This window comes from Vespa velutina, chromosome 4 (genome assembly GCF_912470025.1).
Source record: "Vespa velutina chromosome 4, iVesVel2.1, whole genome shotgun sequence".
Taxonomy (NCBI): domain Eukaryota; kingdom Metazoa; phylum Arthropoda; class Insecta; order Hymenoptera; family Vespidae; genus Vespa; species Vespa velutina.
Window position 1 is genome coordinate 10,850,472 of NC_062191.1, and position 6,000 is coordinate 10,856,471.

Genomic DNA, 6,000 nt, shown 5'->3' on the forward strand with positions numbered 1-6,000 from the left:
GTGGCACTCGAACAACTTTCACCCGAGTAGTCGGAATATTTTCACGACCGACAGCTGGATTGTTTCGAGATACACTCGTATAAATTTCACTCGATTAGTTGGAATATGTCCAATAGCGAAAGTCGCATTGGTCGGTGAGGCACACGCATAACTTTTCCTCGACTAGTCGAAAAATTTCCAAATACGACGTTTGCATTGGTTTGTGATGCTCTCGCATTACTTTTCCTCGACTGCTCGGAATATTTCAAATCCCGACAGTCTCTTTTGTTCACAAGTCAAACGCATAACTTTCCCTCGTCTCGTCGGAATATTTCCAAGTCCGACAGCAGCATTGTTTCAACAGGCACTCACGTAACTTTACATCGACTAGTCGGAATATTTCCTATTCAGACTGTCGCATTGGTTCGAGAGACACTCTCATAACTTTTCCTCAACTAGTCGGTATATTTCTAGGTCCGATAGTCGCAATGTTTCTTGATGTAATCGCATAACTTTCCCACGACTAGTCAGAATGCCTCCAAATCCGACAGTCACATTAGTACAAACGTCACTCGTTTATCTTTCCTCTTTTAGTTGAAATAATTCTAGGTTCAACAGAAGCATTGTTTCGAGTGGCACTCTTATATCTATCACTCCACTAGACGAAATACTTCTAAGTTCGACAGTCTCATTGGTTCACAAGTCATTAACACAACCTTACTACGATTAGACGGAATATTGTCAAGTCCGATAGTCGCATTGGTTCTAGATGCTCTCTCATAACTTTCCAACTACTAGTCGGAATTTTTCTATGTCCAGCAGTCGCGTTGTTTCCCTCGATTAGTCTGAATATTTCCAAGTCCGATAGCAGCATTGGATCGAGAGGCACTCGTAAACTTTACCCTGACTAGTTGTAATATTTCCAAGTCCGATAGTCGCATTGGTTTGGGAGTCCGCCGGATAAGTTCAGGATATTTTCAATTTCGGCAGCCGTATTGTTGCGAGCGGCACTCGCAACTGTCACTCGACTATTCGGAATAATTCTATGTCAGACAGTCGCATTGGTTCGCATAATCTTCAAGCCATTCGCATAATCTTTCTTCGATTAGACGAAATATTGATAAGTACAACAATCGCATTTGTTTTATGTGCACTCTCATAACTTTTTCAATTCTAGTCGGAATATTTCTAGGTCCAAAAGTAGCATTGCATCGAGAAGAACTCTCATAACTTTCCCCCGACTAGACGGATTATATTTAGGTCCAATGTATGAATTGGTTCGAGAGGCACCAGGAGGACATTCTCGTGCTTAGTCTCGATTTTTCCTAGTCCAACAGTCGCATTGTTTCACATATCACTCGCATAACTTTCTCTCGGCTAGAGGGAATGTTTCTAAGTCCAACAATCGCATTGTTTTAAGGGGCACTTTCATAACATTCCCACGGGTAGTCGGAATAATTCTAGATCCGACAGTCGCATTGTTTCTTGATATACTCGCATGACGTTCCCTCGATTAGTCGGAATGTCTCCAAATCCGGCAGTATATAATAAAGGTGGGCACCCGTGGCGTGCTTGCACCTATGCTACCTCGCCCATTTGGGCATACGCTACGGAGCTATCTACTAGCAGCAACCACCACGGCCAAGTGAACGGACTCGGAAAAATCAAAAACTTCTGCCAGCGGGGCAGGGTGAACGGTTTAGCCACGACCAACATCCTCGCAACAACGCATCATCACGTTCATGCCGGCCGTGCCCACGGTGACCGACGGGGAGGCCTACTCACAGTGTCACGAGCCTTGGTTCTCGTTCCGTAGGATGGGATGGGAATGGAAGGATAGCAGGTTTTTTAGTGAGAGTTTGGTGGTGGAGGGAAAAGAGAAAAAGAAAAAGGAAAAATAGTAAGATGCGTACGAGCATCTCCGATCCCATCCTGTTCGAGAGTGGACTAACCCGAGAAGATTATAAGTTCCCAACCCCATCGCCGGAACTCCGACAATCCTGCCTGAACTAGACTCATGACCCTATGATCTAATGACCCTTTATGATGACGGATTCTTTTCAATACTCCGCGAATAGGGAGAAGGCCTCGGCCGTGGAGACAAGATGTCTCGCTGCTTCCGGCCATCTCTTTTCATGGAAAATTTCTTTCAGAACATTTCTCTGTGGTTTTAAAACCAGACAGTCGATGATGTATTGCGAAACCATGTCCTCTTCGCCACACTTGCATGCTCCTTCCGTGATGATGTCCAGCGACGTCAGTTTGGCCTTGATGGCTTCGTGTCTTGCAAGAAACTGACATGTGAAATTGTTAGGAGAGATGAAACGGGCACCCATCCTCTCCTTGATGTTTGGGAATAACGCAAATGTTGTCCTTCCTTTGGAGGAGTTCTCCCACCTAGTCTGCCAAACCCTAGAGATTTCCTCATCGACCTGCCTTGCTATCGCGCGTTTAATATTCCGGTTTAGCGTAGCTGTCTTGGTGCACCTATTTTTCCTAATGTCGTGTAGTCTCCGTCGTTTCAGTAACTGGAGATCTATCGTGGACTCCGCTGCTATGACGCAGAAGGATTCCGTTGCAGTTGTGCGATACGCGGATGTGATCGAGATGACGGCCGATCGCTGGGTCGCGCTTAACTTTCTGAGATCTCCTTCCATGCAGAGATCAGACCATCCTGCTGCCACGTACGTGACCGTAGGTGCGAACACGCCCCAATAGATCGCTCGGAGGGTGCAGTGGCGGAGTCTCCATTCTCTATCTGCTAACCTACCTAGCTTTGCGAACAATGGGCTGACCTTATCGTTGAGGTAACGGCAGTATGTCGTAACCCCCAGCCCTTTATCGAAGTATATCCCGAGGAATCTTACGGAATTCCTAAATTTAATATTATTGTTCCCTATCTTTATTGTGGGAGGCCTGCTTGCTAGTACGGTTTTTTTCGCCATTTTTCGCTTTCTATTCGGAGGTTTTCCTCCCCTGCTGCCGATGGGTTTCTTTTTAACCCAATCGCTCTTAAGGACGATCGTTTCAGACTTAGGCTCGGAGAATGTCGATTTCCTCAACGTGCACTATCCGGTGATGCTGTTAACCACGCGATTTCCTTTCTATTCGAGTTCTTTCCTTGAGTCTCCACCTCCGACGACGAGTAGGTTGTCCGCGTACACGATTGTGTTGACTTCCGTGGATTCCTCCAGGATCCTGAGGAGCTGATCGAACTTGTTTGTCCGATATTTCTCCCGACGCGAGGGAGGTATCGGTGAGGCGTAGTTTCAATAGTCTTTCCGTAACCTTCCCTATGACGGAGAGAAGGCATATCGATCGGTATGGCTCGGGGTCTTCTATGTCTTTGTTGTCGCCCTTCAGGAGTGCTCTTAAGGAGCCCTCTTTTCAAATAGACGGGAAGATATCCCATTGATGGCATCCGTTGAAAACGTCCACGAATTAGGATGGGAAGACGGCGAATGGTCTTTTAAGCACACATACCTCGATTAGATCCGGCATCGGGGCATTACCGTTTTTGAGGAACCCTATGATCCGCGCGACCTGTTCCTCCGTGAATAGTGGGGCATTCGCCGTTTCGAAAACGCCTCTTGAGAAATTCCGTACCGCTCGCTATTCTGGTGTGTCTTTGGATACGCTGTCGTCCGGGACATGCGTATTGTGTGAGAATCTAGCCGTTCCTTGGAAGTTCGCGTTCTTCCATCCATCTCGTTTAAGAGTTTTAATTACTCTTTTGGCGCGTAGTTTGCCCGCCTGTTGTTTGTAAACGTACCCTCACGGTTCCGCGTTGCCCCGTTTTCCTAAAGAATATGCTCTAACTAATTTGGCACGTCGTACTTCTTTGCTGTATGCCCGCAGCGTTGAACGATACTCGTGCATTAACCCCAAGCGTGTCTGACATTAATTTTCTCGTGGGAGCGCGCATCTCAACCTAGCTACCGCTTTCTTCTTGTTCGTTAGCGTTGATGTCCATCATGGTTTGAACTTCCGGTGAGCCTTTATTTGAGCCTTTATTCTGCAAAAGTGACCCGCGGTGCCACGAGTTTAAGATCCGCTCCTATAGCATTGGTGGTTTCATGTGTGTTGTCCGCTTCGAGAGTTGCCAATGGGAAGTAGCCTATTTCTAGGGTTGCTTTCAGTAGTTCCCGGGATGAATCCGTGCTGTCTTGCTCGGCGTCTTGCTCTATTATCGGAGGTAAGGGTGGTTTTTCGTGCGTTCCTGTGGCACTGTCGTCGCGGGGTTTGTTGCTATTTGTAGGGACTGGGGTCTTAAGTTCCGCTTCCAGGAAGTTTTGCGCGGAAAGCATGCGGACGTACGATCAAGTTCGCAGTCGCGTGATTATCGATCCGCACCCTGGGTTCTGTTCGACCAGTCTAATGTTCGAACTGGAAGAACTTATCGCGGCTGTTCTGGTGCTGTTTTCCTCTAAACTCCCGGCCGATTTAGCGTCAGCGGCATTTGTTTGCACGGCCATAGAAGATGGCCTCAGCAAACTCTTTTCGCACCATCCCAAAACTACTATAGCCTCTCGAAGACTAGCTACCACCTGATGAGGCCCGGGTAGTGCGGGTGTAGGAACGCAGTGGGGGTCGATTGGTGAGCGGCCTTGGACGACGACTGCGCAATTGCCCGGCGTGTTCCTGTGTTCCTACACTGCCCTATGCCGGAAGTGCATCCAATCGTCACCTTCGGGGTTGCGCTAGCTGCATTCAGCGACTCTATGCGCGAGCTACTCCTCACCACGCTAACCGCCCCTAAGAAAGCCTCCACGTGGAGATCCGAACAGGCTAGATTACCTCCTGAATATTTTTCACCACGAGCAACCATCATGGAATTTAAAGGGGCGATTTCTTAATTAAATGTAAGAAAAGTAGAAGCCGAAGGAAATCTTTTAAGCTGAAAGAAAACGCTTTAAAAAAAAACGTAATAATAGTAATAATTTGTGAAGGAAAATAGTACTTCTCAGTTATGATAAAGTGACGGTGCGATGATCGGACACCGGTTGAGGTGCTTTAGTGAAATGCTTTAAATGAAAGTGCTTAAAAAATTAGGCGGAGATCATCTAGTCTGGGTGCTCTATTAAAACAATTTATGTTAAGCACTTAGGGGAGTAAAAAAGGAACAAGTAGTCAACGTAGTCTATCAAGACCAGTTTAAGTGGGAGGGCTTAGAGTGGGGTAAGAATGAAATAAGATCAAAGTTCTTTCATAAAAGTACTTTAAGTAAAGGGACTCAGGAGGAAAGGAGAGAATATGTGATCAAGGTTTTTATAATATGACTTTAAGTAAAAGGGCATATTGAGAGAGGAAGGGACATATGATCGAAGTTCTTAGGAAAAGTACTTTGGGTAAGATGAATATAATCAATCATAGTGGAAGTACTTTGGTATCTTACTTTATGGGAGGATACTTGGAGAGGATAGAGCATACAACCTAGGTACTTTAAAAGTGCTTTGCGTAGATAAGGGGACTTAGAAATGGGAGTAGAGAACACAACCAAAGTTCTTTACAAGAAGTACTTTAAGTCAAGGGACTTAGAATGAAAAGAAAGAACGTGTAATAAACGTTTTGTTGCTAATACTTTCAGTAAGGGACTTGAAAAAGAGAAGAATGATCAACGTACTTGGTAAAGGTACATCTGGTTAGAGGGCGTAAAGAACATAACCAAGACAGTTGGATCAAGTACTTCATTAAAATGCTTTAAGTAACAGGAATTAGAAGGATAGGAGAATCTCCAATTTGACAGTCGCATTGGTACACACGTCACTCGCATATCTCTTTTCGTCTAGTTGGAATATTTTTAGGACCAACAGTAAAATTGTTTCGAGAGTCACTCTCATAACTATCCCTCCACTAGACGGAATATTTCTAACTCCGACAGTCTCATTGGTTCACAAGTCACTCACTTAACCTTACTTCAATAAGACGGAATATTGATAATTCCGGCTATCGCATTGGTCCTAGGCGCGCTCTCATAACTTTACCACTACGAATCGAAATATTTCTAGGTCCGACAGTCGC